Raw genomic sequence first — 24,216 nt, forward strand, 5'->3', positions numbered from 1 at the left:
CAATGCGGGAAGATTGGACACATTGCACGAGTTTGTAGGTCTGGGAAGAAGACCAGCGACAACAAAAAGGCTACTAAGGAACCGTACAAGAAAGTACAAAAGATGACGGACAGTAGTTCCGAAGACCAGATGAGCGATAGTGAATCCGAGAACAGGAGATTAAGCTGTCTCAAACTTCACAATGTAATCGCAAAAGAGGATCACCGAACCATTTGGGTCACCCTCACAATAGCAGGGTCCCAAGTTAAAATGGAATTGGATACAGGATCAGCGCTAACCGTCATGAATCGACGAGACTATGAGCGGCTATTTTCACACATACCCTTGAGAGAGACATCCATCGTCTTGACGACGTATACAGGGCAAAAAGTATACCCCAGAGGAAAAATAAGGGTGCCTGTCGAATACAATGGCAAGAAAATACAGAAATTGTATCTCTACATACTGCCAAATGGTGGACCACCGTTATTGGGACGGGAATGGATCAGGAAGATAAACTTAGATTGGCATTCCATTCATGCAATGACGGTGGACGGTAAAAAAGATGAAGACGTCACTCCTGGACGATTGTCAACAATCTTAGCTAACGCCAAAGAGGTATTTCAACAAGAACTGGGCACGTTTAAAGGCGTAACCGCCTCGTTAAAAATAGAAGAGAATGCAGTTCCCAAGTTTTTCAAAGCGAGACCGGTACCAAATGCAATTCGTCCAGCCGTCGAGGCAGAGCTAGAGAATCTGGAGAAGGCGGGCGTGTTGTCTAAGGTTGACTGGAGCGAGTGGGCGACACCCATCGTTCCTGTCATGAAAAAAACGTTAAGCAATAAGTCCGGAGAGCCAAGGAAGATTCGCATCTGTGGGGATTTCAAGGTGACGGTGAACCCTGTCCTTCACACAGTACAATATCCTCTTCCAAGGATAGAAGACATCTTCACCTCACTGTCTGGAGGGAAGCGTTTTACAAAAATTGACCTAGCACAAGCATATTTGCAGATGGAGGTTGAAGAGTCCTCTAGGAAGTATCTCACGATAAACACTCACAAAGGTCTTTACCAATATCATCGATTGGTATTCGGAGTAGCATCGGCTCCGGCGATATGGCAAAGAGCGATGGAACAAGTCCTGCAAGGGATTCCGGGGACTCAGTGTTACTTGGACGACATCCTTGTAACAGGTGAAGATGACAGTGAACACCTTAACAACCTAGAACAGGTGCTCACTAGACTACGGGAACATGGGCTGCGAGCCAACCGCCCTAAGTGCGAATTTTTTAAGAAACAGATATCGTATTGTGGCCATGTGATTGATGAAGAGGGGTTACATAAGTCCCCTGACAAAATTGAAGCGGTTGTTAAGGCCCCAGCGCCTGAAAATGTGTCGCAACTGAGGTCATTCCTCGGGTTGGTGAATTACTATCATAAGTTTTTGCCGAATTTGTCGACAATTCTGCATCCACTGAACGCCCTGCTACGAACGGGGGTAGCATGGAAATGGAGCCATGATTGTAAACGTGCTTTTCAGAAGAGTAAGGACTTAATCACTTCGAAGGAAGTATTGGCTCACTACAACCCAGCACTCCCAATCAGGCTGGCGTGTGATGCGTCTCCCTACGGCATTGGGGCGGTACTGTCACATAAATTCCTTGATGGTTTAGAGAGGCCGATAGCTTTTGCGTCACGCTCGTTAACTTCTGCCGAGCGTAACTACGCCCAGATTGACAGAGAGGCCCTCAGCCTAGTGTGGGGGGTGAAGAAGTTCAATCACTATCTGCACGGTCAAAAATTTACTCTACTAACCGATCATCAACCTCTTGTCTCCATTTTCAACCCTCAGAAAGGCGTACCGATAATGACAACACAATGGCTGCAGAGATGGTCCCTTTTCCTAGGGGCACACCAATATGACATCGAGTACAGGGGAACTAAACAGCATGGAAATGCTGATGGATTGTTACGTCTACCGTTGCCGACGGTGGAAGAAGACCTTGCAGTGGATCCAATGGAGTTATTCCACTCAACCATAGTCGAATGCCTCCCTGTGACGAATGCAAACATAGAAAAGGAAACACGGAATGACCCGACACTATCACGGGTCTATGATTTAACGGTGAAGGGATGGCCAGCACATGGCGAACCACTGCTGCCAGCATTTTCGTCAAGAAGAGAACAGCTGTCAGTGTGCAGAGGAACCTTGATGTGTGGATCCAGAGTAGTAATTCCACCTAAGTTGACGGATAGAGTGCTCAATGAGCTTCATGAGGGTCATCTGGGTGGGGTAAAAATGAAGAGCTTAGCCAGAGCATTTGTGTGGTGGCCGGGAATCGATAGAGAAATCGAAGAGATGACCAAGAGCTGTGCAGGATGCCAGAAGGTCCAAAACGCCCCACCACAAGCTCCTCTGCATCCATGGGAGTGGCCCTCATCTCCATGGCAAAGGGTGCACATTGATTTTGCTGGTCCCTTCATGGACTCGATGTTTTTAATTGCGGTGGATGTACATTCAAAGTGGCCAGAGGTAATAAAAATTTCCTCAACCACCACGGAAAAAGCTATCGCAGTTTTACGAACCATATTCACCAGGAATGGGCTGCCTGAACAGATTTGCTCTGACAATGGACCACAGTTTGTGTCTGAAGAGTTCCGGAGGTTCTTAAAGAACAATGGTGTTAAGCATTACACATCTGCCCCATATCATCCAGCCACTAATGGATTGGCCGAGAGGTTTGTCCAAACATTCAAGAAGGCTATCAAGGCAATGTGTAATGAAGATATACCCCTACAACACAAGGTGGACAACTTCTTGTTTGCCTACCGGAATGCGACACATGCGGTTACCAACCAAACTCCAGCCATGATGTTTTTCAATCGAAGACTACGATGCCGCTTGGATTTGGTTCAGCCAAACGTCTGAAGAGATGTGGAGAACAGGCAGTTTCAGAATATGAATGAAAGGCCGACCAGGAGTTTTAAGATAGGTCAACCAGTTTTGGCCCGGGACTACCGCACTGAGAAATGGCAGCCAGGAACGATTTGTACACGACAAGGACCTCTCATGTATACCGTGGACGTTGGGGAGAGCATTGTAAGACGCCATGCTGACCAACGTCAACTCCACACCACGATCTGATACACCTGGTAATGAAATCGACGTTCCAATTGCAGCTACCGCAGAACCGGTAATATTGGAAGATGAACCAAACGACGACATTGATTTCGACTCAACATTGCCAGAAGAACCTGATTCTCCAAAGAGGCGTTACCCAGACAGAATCAGGAAGCCTCCTCAAAGACTGAACTTATAATTGCTTAAACTTAACCAATGTATCTAGCAACAGTAATTGTGATTGTAATTCATTATCATTAGTGTTAAATGAATGTTATGTACTGTTTATCTAAAAGGGGAGGAATTGTTGTGTATGTACCTTTAAGAGAATAACTGGTCTCAGACTGCAATACCGGCAGTGACCACCCCTGTATAAAAGGCGCTAGAGAGCCTCTGTTGGTTAGTTTCGTTTATGCCTTTCACCAGTAAAGACTTGTTTGTTTCTCTCCTGCTAGTCCGTGTCTCAATCATTCATGGACTTAACAGAGCTCCTTTCTGTTTTGAGCAAGATAGGCATCGGGCTGCTTAAAACTAGCAAACACCACACTTCTTCCATTGACATGGTAATGCACATAACATATGAATAACCACTAGAGGGGAGTGATGTGACAGATTTGGGCATATGGGCTAAGCAGACGAAAAAATTTGCTTGTAGCAGATTGGAAATCTCAAATCCTATCAGTATTTGTACCACAGCACATTAGCAAATACACTGCTTTGTCATAGGGTTGGGAAGGGCACATCTTTGGATCTGGTGCATTTTCTTTCCAAGGTGCTACCTTTCCTTGGCGAGGTCTGAGGAGATGTAGGAGGAGACGACAGCTGGGATGATGTGTTTGATATAGTATCTTCTGCCTGCTTTTTATTTCAATCCAAATTTGCTTCGTCAGACAAGGACAGAATTTTCTTCAAAGCTTGAGGAGAATGGGTACCTGAAGGACAGAAATTGGAGTAGCAATGCAGTTAAAGTAACCCTGTTCATTTCAACACATACAAAGCAAAATAATGCTGAAAAAATATACAATTGTAAAGAAAAGATATTCAAATTCACAAGTCTTTGGAACAAAAGCACTTGATATTTTACTGAAATGGCTCTGCAGACAGGTTATTTTTCAAGCACACTTTGTGGAAGGGAAATAGCAAACGCTTAGTTCAAAAGCAGAGCAGCAAATTATTCTTTAAAATGTTATTACCAAGTGGAGGGAGGTCTTTAAATTGCACGTTCTTGTGTGATGGATACAGTGATACAGCTGGGACCTGGAGGGCCTGATTTACTTTCTGCTGCTGCTTCTGATGCTGTGCCCCTGATCTGGGAGCAACTGGAGATGTATCTGAAAGTTTCCCTGCTTTCTTTTCTCCTCTGCTCTTGGCTACTAGATACCAATGAAGAAAGAAATTACATATGTACAGATTTCATTGAAAAAACAAGATTCCAACTGACAATTTTTAAATCACTTAACTTGCTGTCACTTATAAAGATATGTATTTCTTGGAATGGGGGAATGAAACATGCTGCAATTCAGCTTTGTTTCAAATGCTTTGGTATTAGTTGATTTGATTTTTATTTTTGGTCCCTGCTGTTTTTGTTTCAGAAGTGTAACATCTCGTGCAACAGTGTCATCATGCTGCAGGTCACAAGACTCACAGCTGCAAAGGACAGTTTGTAAAACTATAGTTGTCCTTTAGTTTTACAAGTTGTGGAAAGGAATAAACACAAAAAAGGTTGAAAAATCTTTTCTTCCAGCTGAGGGGGAATAAAAAATATATCGTTTTCAGTTTTACTTTTTAAAACATTATTGAGACTGGTGCAATGAACTGGAGCCTCAGTGAGCTGTACCAGAGTCAGCTTTTAATTCCAGCCATGTACTCGCTTCAGAGATACGTCCTGAGCAGAGTGAAGACAGTTTTCTAACCCAGTGAACTACCTATTCTCCATACTTTTGCATCAAAATATATAAGAAATAGTGCATATCGCACATGCCCCTGTCCTCATATCTTGGGTGTCACAATTGCACCTAATTGGCTTAAATTTCATATTCATATATTATGGTCGATTTTAATGTTTTTCGATTTACTGTTTTAGCCTTACTTATTTTTCTCTTTGTGTCTCCATCTTTTTTCTCTGTAGGGAACATGCGTGTGGGCCAAGGGGGGTCACACAGCTGTGGACCAAGGGGGGTCACGCAGCTGTGGGCCAGAGGGATGACGCAGCTGTGGGCCGGGGGGTCACGCAGCTGTGGGCTAAGGGGGTCACGCAGCTGTGGGCCAGGGGGGTCACGCAGGTGTGGCCCAGAGGGATGACGCAGCTGTGGGCCAGTGGGGTCATGCAGCTGTGGGCCAGGGGGGTCACGCAGCTGTGGGCCAATGTGGGTCATGCAGCTGTCGGCCAAGGGGGGCGGTCACGCAGCTGTGGTCCAAGGGGGGGGTCACGCAGCTGTGGGCCAAGGGGGATCACGCAGCTGTGGGCCAACGGGGGGTTCACGCAGCTGTGGGCCAACGGGGGGTTCACGCAGCTGTGGGCCAAGGGCTCACGCAGCTGTGGGCCAGGGGGTCACGCAGCTGTGGGCCAAGGGGGATCACGCAGCTGTGGGCCAAGGGGGGTCACACAGCTGTGGGCCAAGGGGTCATGCAGCTGTGGGCCAGGGGTGTCATGCAGCTGTGGGCCAAAGGGTCACGCAGCTGTGGGCCAGGGGTGTCATGCAGCTGTGGGCCAAGGGGGATCACGCAGCTGTGGGCCAAGGTGGGTCACGCAGCTGTGGGCGAAGTGGGTCATGCAGCTGTCGGCCAGCGACCACCGATGAGAAATCAAACCTGAATTTATTCTTGGCACATCTGGGGTTAGTCTTACTTTACATGCAACCCTTATTTGTTTCTTTCTTTTCACAGCAGTTTCAAAATGTTTTCTCACTGCAGTCTTTACAATTGTGCAAGTCTGCAATGGATTATATGCAATTTGTTTCTATGGCATGCAGAGAGCTAAGTAGCCAGGAAAAGGGATGGGCAAAACAAACTCCACAAAGACCAGCACAGAAAACAGCACAGTACATAAAAATTGAATAATTTTTTTTGAAACAGCAAAAATATACCTAAAAATAGTGTGCAAGGAATAAATTATTTAAATAAATTATTTTACATTTATTTCTTGCACTTATTGTATATTTTTGCTGGTATATTTTTCTTTTCTATTTTATGCACCTTTTTCTGTTTTCAATGCTGATCTTTGTGGGGTTTTTAGCCGACCCGTTTTCATGTCCAATATCCCGTGTGCTTTGCCATCGAAGTCTTACATCCAGTGAGAATGCATCATAGTTAAAAGGTCGCACTTCAAAAGTGCCAAAAGTATTTAAAAAAAGGCAAAAGAAAGCTAGCCAAATCCTGCTCTTTTTTTCCTAACAGGGCCACCCTCAGTGCAGGAATCAGGGATTTACAAGCATGGTCAATTTTAAGCAACTGCAACCAATAATTAGCCTTTAATTGATCTGAGGATGTGACTATTTTAAACACTTCCTCAGAGGATGTGTCTGAGCAGTGGCCTTAAAAGGACGTTAAACACAGTTCCACATAAGAATCTACACATTACAACTGTGTGCCAGACCTTGGACTACCCATAAACAACACCATTGGAAATCAGTAGTTAACTGTTAAAAATCAAATCCTGGGCCATATATTTCACTGTCTGGCACTTTTGTGAAGCCACCATAATATGTGTCAACCACCTCCAGGTCTCATGAGCAAATTTTACTGAATTAATGAGTGCAGCAATAGAATTTATTAACTATACTGATTTGTACTGTTTTCAAGATACACCTATTCTGGTAGATGCTAATGGTTTAAAGGAAATAGAGCTTTAAAGTGCTATTTGTATCCAAATGCTATGGGGCATTATTTTTCAGTCACATCAATGGAAATGTGAACTCGAGGCCTGCAAATTATTGACACAAGAAAAACTTCACCAAGGGCCATTTTTTCCAACTTAGTCCCAATACAGCATTTCTGTTATTTTCAAGTCTGGTTATAACCTTTTCATGAAATAAAGATTCCATTGCAAACATTCGCTGTGCCTATTTGTTCCATGGAAGTAAGCATTCTGCCTTTTTGTGTGTACTATTCAGCCTTTATATAACAATTTACTGAAAAAATGAATCATGCTTTATTTACAATATAAAATCTCTTTTATGGTTCTCCAAACTGCCAATCCAGTTGGCTCGAGAATTAATGTGGATGTGTATTGCTAATCCAAGTAGCTCATTTTTTTCTTCTCTTTGCAAGCCACATTTTATGGATACAGATGAAACACGTTTTCATTTTACTGCATAATCCCATTTGAAATATTGACTGCACTTCTCCATGATTTAAGACATCTGTTACCCGGTCCCTTAGGTTTACAGCTTGCCAATTGAAACACCATCAGCAATGTATAATATACTCAAATGTGTTTCTATTAATTTTTTATATAAATTCCATGGCTGAAACAAAATTCCACAAAATTAATGCAGCTACAGTACAAGACAGTCAATGAATCTGCTCTGTAAGCATTATCTTAACCATTTAACTATCAAATAATCCAGAAATTGAGATTTTAAACATGTACTTTTGGCAGTATAGCATCTACAATTACAATATAACCTGTCTCTATATTACTTGTTAATTGTAATACTTACAAAAAAATAAAATAATTAACAAAACGGTTAGTGTAACCATATTCAGAGCCCATGAAGATAATTACATTAGATAGTTTCTACCCTTGTCATTATATTGGTCCTCACCAATTTGGAAAAGTATCACTCTCAGGACCTTTCGAAAAGAAAAACTTTAAAGGATTTCTCATCAACACATTTTTGCATATTTCAAATCTATCTGTAGGTATTATGGACATTTTGTTGAAATAGTCAAGGGATCTGGCTTGGAGTTGTTGAACCTGCACATGTAAATGAGATTATCGCAGCCTCATTAATGATCAATGCTCACAAGAAGATAAAACATGGAACAAGGAAAGGTAATACGTCCCATTTCGCCCATTCCTTTCTAAAACCATGTAAAATCTGCACTACTGTGGACTCAACCCAACCCATGCAACTCCCCAAAGGAATGTCCTGCAAAGTTTCATCCAGTCATCCAAAGGTAAAGAGAAAAACACCAGAACACCGATGTAATCTTACATCCTGTGCTATACACTATGGGCAGGATTTTCATTGGGCCGTGGAGGCGGGATTGGAGGCGTATGGGGGGGGTTAAATTGCAAAAACTGGCGTGCGGGCCAAATCCCGCCTCCAAGCAATTTTCATTAATTCGTGTCGAATGGTCAAGTCTCCGTCCCGCCTCCAAGATGCGGGATAGGCCGTTAAGGCCCTTACCAAGCACTAAATTGCCTCTATAATGCCATTTTGAAAGGCCTTTGCGATTTTAACCTTTTTCCCACGTGAGACACGCCTGTTCTGAAACACGACGGTGAAAGCTGGTGGGAGCACAATTGGATTGCTGACTATCAGCTGCAGCTCAACCATTTAAGTGGAGATTTGATCAGCCATCATTTGCAGGTGGTAGGACTTTGTAGTCTCAGGTCTGGGGGAACTTTTAGAAGGCATAACCACAGCTGTGGAAGTTTGGAGCCTGACACCCATCTCCAGTGTGACCTCCTGGGGAAACCCCTCTCGCCACCTTCACTGAGCGCTTCCTCAACTGAGGCATATACCAGAAGCATGGGAGCCATTTATTTCCTTCCCTTCTGGACATTAGATGAGGACGAAGACCAGCCGCAGCACCAGCAGAACCAGGAACAACAGCAGCACCAACAGCAGCAGCAACAACAGGAGCGCCAAGCTTCTGCTCACCCACCTGAAGATGCACAGGCCAGAAGGGGCCAGCGCATGGAAGCCTGTCGGCGCAGGAGATACCACCCAAACAGGGTCTACAGACACAGGGTCAGCTATCTCAACATGTCTGAGCAGCAGTGCCAAAGGCGGCTCCGACTTTCACGAGAGGTAGTGGGTGACATCTGTGCAATGCTGCAAAAAGACCTGCAGGCCAGAGGACCAAGTGGACAACCCTTAGCAGTGGCCGTCAAAGTCACCACCGCACTCAACTTTTTTGCCTCAGGCTCATTCCAGGGATCAGCAGCAGACATCAGCGGCATCTCCCAGGCGGCCGCACACACTTGCATCACGCAGGTAACCGATGCCCTCTTTGCCATCGCACACAATCACATCCATTTCACCAATGATCAAGCAAGTGTCACGGCACGTGCGGTTGGAATAGCTCATCTGGCAGGCTTTCCAAGGGTGCAGGGCGTCGTTGACTGCACACATGTGGCCCTTAAGGCACCCCATCGCAATCCAGATATTTTTGTCAACCGCAAGGGCTTCCACTGATTTAAAGTTGCTCGGAGTTGGGAACCAGGTGGCGGGGTCCCGCCTGCCAGTTTTCGCGATTTTAACCCCTCCCCATGCCTCCAATCACACCTCCACGCCCCATTGAAAATCCAGCCCTGCGTGTCTCAGTGAGGATTCTTCAATCTGATTGGTTGAATAGCCTTGCTGTTACTTGACCTGCTCACAGACGCCACAGATCCCCTGTAGTGGGCGGTGCTCTGGAAAAAACGTCGCATTGGAGCAAATCTGCAATCTAAAGCCGGTCAAAACTTTGTGGGCAGATGTCAGCAAGGTGAACGGCAAGTGCTGTTCCTTCGCCGCTGATTGCAAAATCCGAGTCCTCATCATGCTTTTTATAGGAAGATACTGCTTTATCATATCCCTTAAAATCGTCCAAAAAACATTTTTTTGGTTTTACTTCAAAATTGGTCCCCATGGGAATACTTCTCATTAATACCATAAATAAGAATTAAATATTTAACATAGTATGTTTTTAATTAAGTGTTGGTTTATTGCAGCCTTTCTAGTGTTTAAACTGTAATATTAGTGCATATTTCAGTGCTAAATACTTAAACCAGTTCACCCAAGGTGATTGTCATTTCACTGGACCTGCAAATTGAACAGCAATGGCAGCAGCTTCAACCTGCTGAATGGGATTGGCATATTAGTCGTGAATCGGGAGCGCTCAATTGATACTTAAAGGTTGAAGTTTTAAGTAAACATTCAGGCATTATTTTTAGTTAAAACACTGCATGTGAAAGAATGTTATAGATTGCTCCAGATGTTCTATCACAAAAATAATTTAAAATCCTAACTTCATAATGGATTATCTCATTTTAATTATACAGAAGAACCATATTATAAATTATTTCTTTTGTAACAAAACATCATATTTAAAGTCAAGACTACTAGTATTTTAATAAACCATTTCAAAATTGTTATTTATTGTTTTTCACAACTGGAAGGAAATTGAATGTTTCCTTTAACCCACAGCCTAATGAAATCTGAACTACTGGTTGCTTCATTTGTTGATACAATGCAAATTAATTAACGTTTTCTCAAAGAATATAAAAAAGTTCTGTGACTTACATCTTTTAGTACTTGGCTCACACTGCAGTGACAAGGCCTGCAGGCTTTCTTCATCCATGTCAAGGTTAAGGTTTGCAAGGTACTGTTTTACTTTCCGAGCCATCTTTGCATCTTCGTAGAGTTCCTTTGCATTGAGAAACAAGCTGCGACGTACCCGTTTCTCGTCTAGCATTGCAGCATTTGTATTGCCGTAGCTCAACAACCTGCTGCAGGGGAAAGAGAGATGCCGCTGGTTTCAGCATGGAAGGTCAATGACTGGGACATGCAAAAGTCAGATTGAGGTCAGTCTTGTTCAAGCTCAAAATAACACTGCCTCATTCCAGTAAGTCAGACAGACAAAAATGAAGGAAACGGAATGAAGAGTGAAAGGGAAATAAAAACCAGCAACTACTCTGCAGATAGCCCTATCCTGCTTCAACTTGGCAATCAAACTTTACAGCACTATAAGCATCTCTGCCCACTGGTTTAAAAGAAGCTACTACTCCGGCAGAACAGTTGGAGCAGGAGTTGAAGCTCATGCAGGGCTGATGTTAAATAGCAGTTATAATAAATCCTGACAATATTAAAAACAAAATTAACTAAATATTTCTCTACACCACTTTATGATCAGAAGGAAGGTACAATTTAAGCAGCCAATCTCTTCCACTCACAAAGAATGGAACATTTCCCTCTACATAAGATCGATAAACAGATACTGGGACTGCAATCCATCAGCAGCTTAGCCCAAAAATCACTGAATGCTGAGACTTCAAAAATCACTCCCACCATCTGAGCTACCAGGATGCCAATAAATACAAATAAATATTTAGAATAAAACTTTTCCACTACAGTGGAAGTATTTAACAAATTATGTATAAATATGTGGTTATTTTCCCTGTAAAAGTAAATTAAGTTAAAAAAATAAAATCCAATTTTCCATTTATAAGTACCTAAAGTTTATTAAAATGTATCTCTATCAACTACTGTCAAGGGAGATACAAACCCAACATTAAGCTGAACCACTGATGAAACCAGAAGTCAAACTCAATCCCTAATGCTGTAGGAAAGGGGAAGTATATTGTAATTATAATACTTAATTGTCCACATAATTATGACTGTCAATTTTTTTAAATGTCTATCTTTAAAAAGACTTTTTAAACAGTTACTGTTTTTCAGGGCTAAAAATCTGACAATTTATCATATATATTGGCCCAGAAATTCGGGTCCCCACGGGTGAGTACGCGCTGGGTACTCACGCGTAGGCCCAACGGAAGTGCCAGTTTCGTGCATGCGTGGGAAACCAGAACTTCCGTTCCCTTAACTGAAGGGGTTCAGAGGTCGAACACGTGCGCCGGAGAGGCAGCGCGTGCGCATGGAACTTTCGGGGTTTTTTTCAGGTTTTTCCGGGAGTCTAAGGGCTAAAAATTCAGTTTGGGGCGCCAAGCTCGCCTGGGCGCCGGAATTACCACTGCGCGTGGAGCCACTTGCGCCATCGGGATATTCAGTTTCTGCGCCCCAAATGGAAGCCGGCCGCTAAACGAGGCTTCCCGCGCCCCGCTTGGGGCGCTGAAACTGAATATTGGCGCGCAAAGTGCCGCAGCACCACCCGCTGCGGCACGGCACGCAGTGGTACTGCAGGCCTTCCTCCCACTGTTAAGGGGGAGGTGGCTGCAACAGCGCGATCCCCGCTCGCGAGTGCCGGCAAATGAGCCCGGCACCAAGGAGAAGTGCTGGGCTCTCGGGAAACAGCCGGCAATGCCGCGGGTGGGGGGGGGGGTGTAGGAGGCCGGGGACGGAGGTGCGGGCAGGCGGCCGCCGAAAAAGCGGCCGGCCGCACCTCCACCTTAACTCGCTCCACTACCGCCACAGGTTGGCCCCTGTGTACCGGTCGCTATTTGCGGCCGGCGCGAAAGAGGCGGGCGCGGCCTAATATGGCGTTCGGGGCTGTAGCGGGCGCTGCGCACACCGATGACATCATCGGTGGCGGCGCAGCGCTACAGGCTAACACCGCCATTAGCACCCCGCTAAATATCGCGGTGTTTGTGGCCAGTGGCGCTAAAGCCTCTGAGTGGCCTCTTTGGGCGCAAACTGGTGGCGCAAGCAACTGAATTTCTAGGCCTAAGTCTCCAGCAGTTACACTTTTAAAAAGCAGGCACAAGGCCTGCTTTTAACAAGGTAAGTGGTGAATTAATGAAAATTAAAACATTTTTTCCACAGGTTTATTATTTTTAAATACTTTAAAGAAAGGTAAGTTTATTTTTAGCCCCGTTAGAAACTGTAATTAATTTTTCAAAAATTTAAAATATTGTTTAAAATAGTTATTTTATGTAATTTATAGTGATTTTTAAAATGTGATTAAAAAAAAAATTATTTGAAGTTTTAGTTATGTTTTGGGGGCTTATAGTATTTATACTTTTGACAGCTCTTCCTGTCAAATTTATGAATGGGCATTCCCTGCTACCATTGGTTCTCCATGGCCCACGTGATCCCAGGGGATGCATCGAACTAACTGCACCCCTGGGTTACGCAAGCACTGCGCGCCGGCAGTTGGAGGAGGCCCAGGATCGGAATCTAATTTTTTTGAAAACGGTGCACATGCTAGCTTGCTGCATGCAAGTCCTTGCTGATACACATGTATGTACTTTACCACGATCTTTTTTTTTTAAAGAGAGTTCCAAGAGGAACTAGTAAAATGAGTGCAAGGACGCTATGGGAGGGCTTTTGTTATTCAAGTTACTACAGCTGTTCTTTGGTCAGTACTTTCAATTTCTCACCATCATGGGTTTACAAACTTGAACTGATTTAATACTTTTGATTTTGGAAAATCAAAACAGTGCATATGCAAAATACGGGACTGTACACAATTTTGTCAGTTATAGTAACAAATAGGAGCTATTTGATGCATTCATTTAGCTCCTGTTCAATAGTATAAAATATAAGACACTTCTGAATTGTCGTCTACAGACTGCTAATGTAAGACCTGCATTGCACTGCAGAAGAAAGAGACATTTCAAAAAAATGTGAAACACTGTACACCTGGATGAAACACCAAAAACATACAGCGCCAAAATAACTATGATTAAATAACTAACATAATTACACTTTTTTTGCTGATTATGCAATTCTTAGCACTTAGGTATCAGGCAGGTTACTTCAATGGAAAGCAAGGTGTTTGTGTCCTCAGAGCACCAATGCTGCTGTGTTTTCTGGATTGAAACAATCTGAATTGTGCTTATTCTTTTAAGAACAAAAAGCAATTTTATCCACATCCAGCCTTTCTGAGGAGGTATTTAATTCTGTACAATGAATAATTTTCATTGGCTCAATTTACATCACTATGGATTCCATTATTCTGTGAACAGATAGCACTAACCTTGTTCTGAACATAAAAGCAGGATTGATATTAACTGAAGCCATACAGCCAACATTACGGATTTCTTTAGCAATCATCCGTAGCTTTTCAAAATTCACCAAACCTTCCACTTTGGAGTCATTCCCTAAGGGAAGACAAAATAAAATGATTCCTGACGAGGACAGCTAAACAGATTTCAATTTTACACATTAAAATGTCTATTTAACATCCAGAGAACCCCATGCGAAGGACTGAGACCCCATCAAGGTTGAAAAGGTAAATCAGGAAGTAGGGAATGGATGACAGCAAGCTTGAGTTTTAAATGTCTGAAAATTGTAGGAGGAAGGAAAGACTGAGTGAAATAAGGAATTCCAAAGTTTTATAACAGTGAAGGAATGAGTCAGAGTATGAGGCTGCATGATGAGTATTGCTTTCAATAATAGGGATGTTGGTAGGAGGACGGCACCGACCGTAAATCAGGATAGAGCTATTAATGGTTAGCAGCTATGCTAACGTAGACGTTGCAAATTAATTAGTGAAAATGGAAGGTTAAAGGGAAATCACACCGTAATTATAAATACATGGCATTCTGAAAGATTAGACTGTGTAGTTAGACCTATGATTTTCCTGTGTTTTACTTTCTTAAGCTCAATTTCTTTCCCAGGATTTTACATCATCCAAATGCCTGCAAACACTATAAAAATGTAAAGTTAAAAAATTGTTTTGATAGTGGATTTGGTAGCAGCATGGACCAGCATAGAGTCATTTCAGCTAAGGGACCTCGGTCTGAGCTCAGCCGAGACTGACGGGATGAAAGCTTTCTTCAACTTTATAACATTCTTATGTAAAATGAGCTTTAGGAACCTCAACTCAACAAAGCTCAGTCTGAAGGGACATAAGGATGTTTGGTGAGAATGCTGGAAAAAATGTATGAAGTGTAGTCGAAAGTTCTCTTCAAAGATTTGAGTTAACCAAAAAATAGAGGAAGCTTTACTGTGCAGTTGAATGTGGTGCATCTAATGTGGGATTAATTGATGCTGAGACGATACACAAAGCAGGAAAGAAGCCATTTCCCAGCACTAACATCCCTTGCCTTGCTGAATGCAAAGACTAACCAATTCTACTTTCAAGTCATGATTTTCATGTGTTTTGCACTCAGCTCAGAATGGTAGAAGTGAATGTCACTGAGGACAGAAAGCTTTGTTGGGCTCACTTCCATTTCTACTATTCATGCATTTCAAAAGCAGGGCATCATAAATAAACATAAGAAACTAATGGGTTTGTAACCTCCAGAGCTCAGTTCTATCATCACCTCTCAACTAGGCGGCCCAGGGATGTTGACCTAGTTTTTTAAAAACCTAGGCCCAATGGCGTGCAGTTTCCAGTACCATCAGCATTTCTCAGCTTGACAAATAAAAGTCACCTTAACAGTCATTGATCTTTCAGTCTATATTTCGGTATTCTTTGAAAGTTAACTGTTATAAAGGATAAAGAACAATACAGAAATCTTTTGGGGGGTTTGTGAGTCTGCTGCTGCAACTCTGCTAGGAGACCAGCAGAATCTACCAGAAAACAAAGGCCACGATGGTGGCTGGAAGCACCAATGTCTGTCCATCCTGCGGGGAGGGGTTACCCAAGCACCCGACTGCAGCCATATGCTGTGTTAGGAGGCTGATCACTTACTTAAAAAAATAAGAATTTGTGGCATTTTCTTCTGTGGAGTGCAGAGTGTCCAGGCCTTGTTAGGGGCAAAACCTTCCTTCACACTTACCAGGCAATTGACTGCAATGGGACAAAGCCAGGGGCAGGGATTCCTACACCGGCAGTACCTACACCTTTGGCTCAGTTGGGATCCGGTGCATCTGTGGAGAGTTGTACGCCCAGTGAGGTGAGGAGTACCGGCTTCCACATCGGTGGATGTGGGCCCCATCAGTAGGGTTCAGGCCAGGGTAGTGGCCTGGAACCCCTTCACCCAATAGAAGAAAGATCCTCAAATTCTTCTTATTTTCAGTCCCCATATCACAGACTGTTATTGATAAATTCCAAGTCATATCGTGACTACATAATTTCCTCATACTTGAAGAGTGATGGGCTTGCACAAGCTCAATGACAAGAGTAAAACTTTGTTTTCAATATTTCCCTTCTTTAGCATTCCGATGTATACAAGATACAATATACACAAGTGTACCTTTATTGGGAAACAAATAAATTGACCTGTGGTGACATAGCTTCATCTAGTGGAGAATAGGATATAACTAGAAATGATCACAACACAGTAATTTAATTGAGTGGTTCAGATAAATTCATAAAGCTCGAGTTATTTATATTAGTCACCTAAGGCCCGAGATGAAATTGAAATTACTGCCGAACACGCAATAGCGTGGCATAAATAGGGGTCAGTGCAACAGTCATGGCGGTCCTCGCCTCACTGCAGCTACCGGGAGTCCTGAGGCCTGGGATTCCCGGCCAACCACAGTCAAACCTACACACCAGCTTAAATCATGAGGCTTCCAGACCTCATTATCATAGTTAAAGTGCCAAACCGCCTCCTGGCAGTGGGTTGACTGCCCGTGACCCCTCAGTTAAACCCAGAAGTGGGCGGGTCGGAGGCGGGTTGGGGTCAGGATTTAGACTTTTAACACTTTAACTTCCCCCTCGCCCCAAGTTTTTTCAGGTTAAAATTCCCCACAAAGTAATTAAATGGTAATGCAAGATGTGCTACCGTAACAAGATAATTGACAAATCATGAGCATGGTGTGAAAAAAGTACTGATATTTAAAGTAGAGAAAACTGCAAAAATGAAACCACAGTCACAATTTTTTTTTTTTTTTTAAATAGAGCTACCTTCATGCAGGAATGTCAGATATTTCTTGATCATAGGGAAGAGAGGAATAATGGGAGACTGCAGGTTCTGGTTATTGAGAACATTGCAGTATTCAGCCATATTTCTGGAAGGGTCCAAGAAATCCTGAAGATCCTGAAATAACTTCTCATATTTGCGTGGAAGTTTTTCCCCATGTATTCCGCAGTCGTGCCACCGGTGCAAGCTGTAGACCACTAGATTTTGAGAGAAGACAAAACAAAATTACAATATGTATTACTTACAACAAAATCTAAACAGGTCTTTTAAGAAGTAAACCGGCAACTTAACTTGAAATTTAGCCACCTTTAAAAAAAAATTTTTAAACCGCAATGTTTCAATCTCTAAAACACTGGACAGAAATGATGTGTATCCCCTTTTTTATATGAACCATTGAATGTTTGCCATTATGGGTTGAAATGAAGATTGTGGGTAGGTTTCAATTCACAATATCAGTAGCCAAAACCATTCAGCAAGGGTGCAGCACACATTTAGCAACATAACCGGTGAACACGCCCTGCAGAAACATTTCTCATTTGTAAACACAGCATCTTTATAAGACAATAAGATCCACAGCACAACTTAGACCATTAGAATTTCATATTTTCCACGATCGATTCAAATAAACTTTACATTTTTCTGAGTTTAAAGCAGAAATATATTCTCTGTTTGTATTATTCAGCTCTAGCTTTAATATTGCTAACAATGAACAGAAAAAATGTAACAATCGCTACACCCCACTTTCCATTTCCACCTCGAATTCATTGCGAAAGTCAGTAATGCTGGTTAATGAGGAGTCCTTGTCTCACTGTCATTTTCAGCAAGCACTGGGGATTGCCAGTGTAGGGGGTGGCGTGCGCCCAGTCAGCTTCACCTCGGACTGCCTTGGAGCGCTTCGAATCGCTCCCACACCCCTGGGTTCCAGACACCGGACTTAGGTACAGGCGGCGATACAGAAAATCGAGTAGACAAGTGGTTTGGTGCAAGAAAACCAACATTTTATTAAAAGCAGAATAAAACAATCTTATGAAAATTACTGGTATGAAATACAGGCATAAACAATTACACTTATATGGGAATGGGGAACACACGGCACATCGAGGGAAAACAACTACATTAACAATCCCCTTATCCTTACCCCACCCCCTATACCTAACTAGATTAAGCTATGAGGGGCCAGGAATTCATGCTCACCAATCCAAACCCTGTTGCTTTAAATGGATTGATTTTGAGGTCCGCTCTTGCTGTCCTTTGGGGTATCCCGTCACCACGTGGTCTCAGGGCGCGGCGCTGAAGTTGTTGATGCGTAGCACCCTCCTTTTTCCTCAGCTACCATCGTCGTCGAGTCGTGATGGGTCTTCTTCTTCTTCCCCGGGTGGCCGTCGGCGGTAACGTTGCGGTTGGGGGTCGGTCAGCGGTTTTTACCGTCTAGATGATTTCACTACCCATGCTTAAAATACCAGCTTATTCATAAAACTGGGCTCTTACACTGGGGTTTTTACTGTCCATACACACAATGCCAACTTATTCACCAAACGCCAGCTTATAACTGGGCGATTGTCCCCCAATGCGTCTTTCCGCTGCCCTTCTCTGCCTTTACCGGTTCACCTCCTTCTTCGTCTCGTCTCGTCTGCCCGTTTGTGGCCTGTGTGCTCTGTGCAATTTCGAATCGGATTTTGTTCTCCCACGTTTGGCCCCGGTGTAATGGGCGTCCTTGGTTGTTGAGCAGCGCGGGGAGCGAGAAGAGAGCCCGCCATGAGGCCAGGGTACGAGAACGAGCGGCAGCAGGCCAAAAGCCAAACGATAAGAGGGCAGAGCAAGAGAGCGATCACCACTGATGGGCCTACAATTATACCCGTTCTTCAACTCCTTATCTGCGCGCCAAATCAGGTCAGTCCTTTTGTCTAGCTTTTGGCGGGCTTGTTTAAATGATTACAGCCATTTATTTTAACGACTACTGGAGCAGTTGTCTCCAGGTCTAATGGCCCCGATGTCCTGGTTGTTTGTCATGGATGAAGCTTAATTGTCCCCATCCTGACTTGATGGCTACTGTGAGCTGTTACTGATTAAATATGCAGAAGCCTAATGGCCTCGATTCTAGGCCCATTCTAGCTTGATCTATTTCAAGGCGAATGAATGCATATTCTGTGTATACTTTAGCTGTCTGGCTCCAGAGTGTCCTTTTCACAGATTCCTGCATTTTAAGTTTCGTTTCGGGGCCTGCCTGTCTGCAGGGCCTTGCTTTCAAAAATCCTGTCGGTTTTGGTCACGAGGTTACAGAAGCCATTTTGGGGACCCTGTTTTTAATAACTTGTCCAAACAGGGTCCCTTGATCCATAATTTTGGGGGAATTTTGAGAACCCTACACAGGAGACTTCCTTTGCTGGTCTAACCCACTTATCCTTTGCCCCTACAATATTCTAGCACTGGGACTACAATTTACAAACTTTTTCCTTGTAACTGAAACTAGTTACATAATCTAAATATTTCAATCATAATAAAAGATATATTCCAAGCAAATATTTTAACTTATGTCAGAGATTTACTATTTATATAACTCATTAAAATTTTGTACACTAAACATCCTTAAGTAGGGTTGCAATCTTTGCACAATATGCACTTGAACAACTTTTAGTGTTAACAATAAATCTTGTTTTTTTTAATGTTTTTCAGCTTTTGTTACTTTTCAATACAATTTTGAAACTTATAAAAAGGCGTAACATTTCACATTTGAAAATGCTCTATTCAACACTAATTCCCTTTTCTTACAATAGTAAAAGCAAAGGATACATTTGTGTCCCTCCATTTAGAAGCTCATCATTGCCATTATTCCATTTCCAATAGAAAGAAACACATTTGCCGAATCAAGCTTTACTACAGCTTTGTAAGTGAAGAATTACAACTCCTTCAGATTACTCTAGTAAGTCATCATTTGAAGGAAAATATGATGCTCATCAGGTCAAGCTTCACATTAGAGTCATTTGGAAAGGATAGTGATGCATTTAAATTTTTGTCAACAGAGTAATTTCAAACCAATATAGGACTGCTATTAAAGTCTACAGTACCGCAACGTCTTTCCATCTTCTGTGATATTTCCACTAACATATGATTCGTTTTTTTTTAATACAACACACAGAATAACGATAGATTTCGGTTGCAACTTCTACATAATTGTAAGTGCTCCCAGCACTGTGTTGTGGTTCAAGGATCCCAGCGTGGCAAAGTGAACTACAAAAGAAGGTATTTTAAATTTACAGCTCTCTCTGCAGGCTTCTCCTACATATGTGCAGAGGTAGATGTTGATGCTGCTGCCTGATCTGCTGAGTATTTCCAACATTTTCTGTTTTTACTTCAGATTTCCAGCACCCGCAGTGCTTTGCTTTTGTGTTGTGGTAGCATGTAGTAGATGTTTAATTTCAGCCTGAGTCATATATCAAGCATGGCTCAGTTTCCATTTGCTACCTCTCTCGCTATCATTTTTACATTCTCCCTAATCCCCTTCTGCTCTTGTTTCCATCCTTATAGTTGTATTAGTTGGTTCTTTACTGGGCCAACTGCACCATTCCACTGTCCTTTCATAATCTGCTGCCCATTAAATTCAATAAAGCCTTGCAAGGTTTACAAATTATCACACAAAGTACCTGGTGAAATTGAAAATAGACATTCATACATGCCAGTAAAACACTAAAAAGGGCTTTAGAGAAAAATGTTAGTGCTCTGAATACGGTACAAAGAGGCCTTGTGCTCCAGCTCAACACCCACCTCATTAAGTGCTACTTTGAGACTGTTACGGTTTTCAGTTCAAGCCAATGAAGCCTTCGCTCAGTTTTATACCCTGGGATGTTTTTCTATATTAAAGCTGCTATATAAATGCAAGTTGTTGTGCTGTTGCTGTTGAACTTGTCTCCAAAGTACCTATTGCCAGACACCTCACCATATTTCAACCATCTTAAGCTTCTCTGTTGACAGATATTGCAATGCCACATGGCTGAATACTTAAACCTAGAAATTGCAGGTGTTAGCGCTGGCCGTTAAGGCCTGTTTTGTTGAAAAAATTGGCGGCCACCCCACTTCTGGCGGATCCCACGGCGGATGCCATTTTCAGCAGGTCAGCAGCACTGCCGTTGCCTGTGCTCAGGCAAGTATTTTAATTAGCGGAACTGTGACGTCAATTGCCGTGCAACACTGAATTGACGCACGCTATTCATTTTGGAGCTTGCCACTCTTCTTACAGCCCTCTCCAAAGCACGCCAGTGCGTGAAGACGTTGACAGCGAGTAGAGGCGGGAGAAAGCGGCTGTGTGCTACAATCCATACAGTAAACAGCTGCTGCTGGATAACTGTTAACTATGCAGCGCTATTGGAGTGAAAATTGCTTCCAATGAGATGCATCAAATCTCCCCCCATGTCAGTCAAACAGTATCGGAGATAAATACTTTTAAAATAAACTCTACTGTACTACAATTGTAATAATATCAAGAAAAATCAAAGCTGCATTTCCTTAAATTTTAAACATTGGGTTTTTCTAGTGTAGGAACTGATAAAATGAGATGCAAAGTTTGGAAGTCTGCTTTTAAAAAGCTTGACAGCATATTCTCACCAAGAGTTTCTCAAAAGTCTGCTGTTGTTAAAAATTTAATTGAACTCTCTTCTGCACTATTTACACCAGTAAACTCCTGACCAAGAGTTCATGTTCCCCATTTAAAAATTTATTTCCATTGATGCCTCATGCAACGATTTAAGGACATCTGTATCACAGTCTTTATGTGGTGTTTCCAGTCACGGTCACTCCAGATCTGAGCCTGTGCTATAAGACCCACTCACCAGGGAGTGAATCACCTATGTGGTATGCAGGCTAGTGCATTGTCACTGCTAGCTGCAAGCTGGTGCATCACCATCCCTCTCCAGCACCATCAGCAGACTCGATAGCAAAACCCAGGAGCAGTCAAAACCCCGCACCGATCCTTCAGACGCGATCTTCAGCCTCCTGCTGAGGTTAGCGCCGGAAAGAGCACATTGCACAACAGCTTCTCCACTCTGCTCATGTCAATTAGCAGGGAGCACCAAAATACCTGTCTGCGTTCTTTCAGCGGGCGGCCATTAGCTTTGGCCTGCGCGGTTACCGGCACGTTTTCGGCCTACTCGAATTTCTAGGCCTTAGTTAACAGCTCTAAACCCAAAGGTAGTTGGGGTAGGGGTACATTTTCGCTGAACTTAATGATAGAGTTGGATTGTGTACTAAAATCGAACATTTATGCTACTTGCATTCTATTTACAGCAAAAGGTGATTAGAAACTTGTACCATTATCAGAGTTTAGTCCTTCCTACAAAGATGTGCGGGTTAGGTTGATTGGCTATGATAAATTGACCCTTAGTGTTAGGGGGACTAAATACGTGGGGTTACGGAGATAGGGTGGGATATGTGTTGGTGTAGGGGTTACGGGGATCGGGTGGGATATGTGTCGGTGCAGGCTCGATGGGCCGAAATGGCCTCTATCTGCACTGTGGGGTATCTGTGATTCTGTTCTGTGAATACAAGAATTAAACATGATTTAAAAAAAACATTTTTTAGAAGTAAAAGTTTCTCTTACTGGTATATATATTTTTTACCTGATAATTGCAAACATGGAGTTAAAGTTCTTGCAGCGCAGTGCCATCTTGATAAAGTGTTTAATTATCTTCATCCTTTTCAGTTGGTTTGGTTCTCGAAGAATCTCTGTTGCAACCCAAAATGTTTCCTGATTGATAATGTTCTCAAATTTCTTCAGATTGACACATTCAGTTTCTGACTTAAGTTTGAACAAGTCATCCATGTACTCGGTGGGTTCAATGTTACAAAATAGTTCAAAGTTTCTCATGGAGAGCTGGGTGGCAACTTCAATAGTGCTTAGTTGTAGCAGCATGATATGACTCTTCCGGAGCAATTCCTGAGCATCTTTATCTGAGCAGAGTATCCCTGTCTCCATGTTGTTCTTCAGGTAGTACCTTAGGGAGGCAAAAATAATCAACGTTGCATTAATTGAAAGGAAAACAATACAGCAACAACACTTTGATCAGACTTATTCCAGGTGTGTAAATCGTTTCTCTTTTCAATTTATTTTATACCAGCGAGCAATTAACTGTCATCCTCCCCGTCCCAACTTTTTTTGCACTGCATTCAGATCAATAGTCGAGCAGAAACAGAACTTCCCATGATGCTCTAACATTCTCACAACTTTTTAGAAATCTCTCACATCACCCACTATGCTATCCTCAAACTGGATTTGCAGCCATACATTTTCTTATGCAACATCGGCAGCAACAGCTTTGCCTGATGTCTGCAACCTTCTTCTTGATGATTTGCTAAACTGAGTTTGAATTCCATGAGGGGCAGGCCCTGAAAAAAACATCAAGCAGTAAATGAACTCAGGTGCCTCTATGCACCTCCCAGTGGCCAGCCCCTGAAAAGAGGACTGGGAACATTGGGTTGGGAGCAATCGGAGGGGGAAAAGAACACTTTACAAAATGAAACAAAAAATAATTCACCCGAAGTAGTGACCGATTTGATTCAGAGGTTGACATGCTGCTATGCTTGTATGCATTACACCTATAGATAATGCTCTAAATATATCTTCAAACTTGGTGTTTCCCCATCCAAATCCAACGGAAATAAAAGTTTATTTTAATTGGTTTCCTTGCAGGAACATTGATTCTGACATTTTAGTCATCCTTACCTGCCACTAAGTTGGATTCGGTCAGCGAGCTTTGATAGCTGATCCGGAAGTCGTTTTTGCTTGATAACACCTTCAGGAGTAACGGAGACTTCACATAGCGAGTATGATTCAGGAGCAGCAGTCATTGCAAATTCTCGAAGTGCCTGAATTACCACTTCCTTTGCGGTGGTATCTCTGCTGATCATTATGTAGCAACTTTGTTGGTCTGCCTTGAAAACTCTTAAAACTTGATCTGGTAGCTCTGTTCGAAAAACAAAATAAACTGAATATGTGAGAAGCATAAAGAAAGACCGCTTTATTAAGATTATTATACAAACATGTGCAATCAACGGGCAGGAAAAGACCAGCTGGTTTATCAAGCCTGCCCCACACTATATTATACAACAATATTATTTTCTTTTTGTTCATTAGTACGCAGTTACAAACAGGACAAAGACTACATCAGTTTGTCAGTTAATGGCACAGTGAGGTAATGGGGCTGAATATTCCATTTGAACTCTATTCAGATGCTGATAACCTTCAATAACGAATCCATCATTTAGGTGCTACTTCTATATCTGACTATATTGCTGCAAATAAAACTATGTTGTTATAGACGATTTTTTGTTAGCAACAGAACAATTTATTTTTGTAAACCCATTCTTTACATAAAATTATTTTCTTAAAGATCCAATTTCCAATACATCATGGCCCGGATTTTCCATTAAGACTATCAGCGTTCACCGCTATGATGGAGTAAATCGGACAGCAAGTTCTG

At 42.6% G+C, this 24,216-nt stretch overlaps 1 pseudogene across 1 annotated transcript; it reads right to left on the bottom strand.

Annotated features, from left to right (window-relative positions):
* Nucleotides 1–4,290: 4,290 nt before the first annotated feature.
* Nucleotides 4,291–23,917, bottom strand: LOC147109812 (rap guanine nucleotide exchange factor 2-like; annotated as a pseudogene). The gene is made up of 6 exons (XR_015080156.1): nucleotides 23,460–23,917; nucleotides 22,357–22,731; nucleotides 16,732–16,944; nucleotides 13,909–14,032; nucleotides 10,557–10,762; nucleotides 4,291–4,472 (listed from the first exon to the last, which is right to left on the bottom strand). The product of XR_015080156.1 is annotated as a rap guanine nucleotide exchange factor 2-like (transcript).
* Between the last annotated feature and the right edge of the window lie 299 nt (nucleotides 23,918–24,216).

Source organism: Somniosus microcephalus, chromosome 12 (assembly GCF_052327205.1).
Source record: "Somniosus microcephalus isolate GS21.2 chromosome 12, FLI_Smic_1.0, whole genome shotgun sequence".
Classification (NCBI taxonomy): domain Eukaryota; kingdom Metazoa; phylum Chordata; class Chondrichthyes; order Squaliformes; family Somniosidae; genus Somniosus; species Somniosus microcephalus.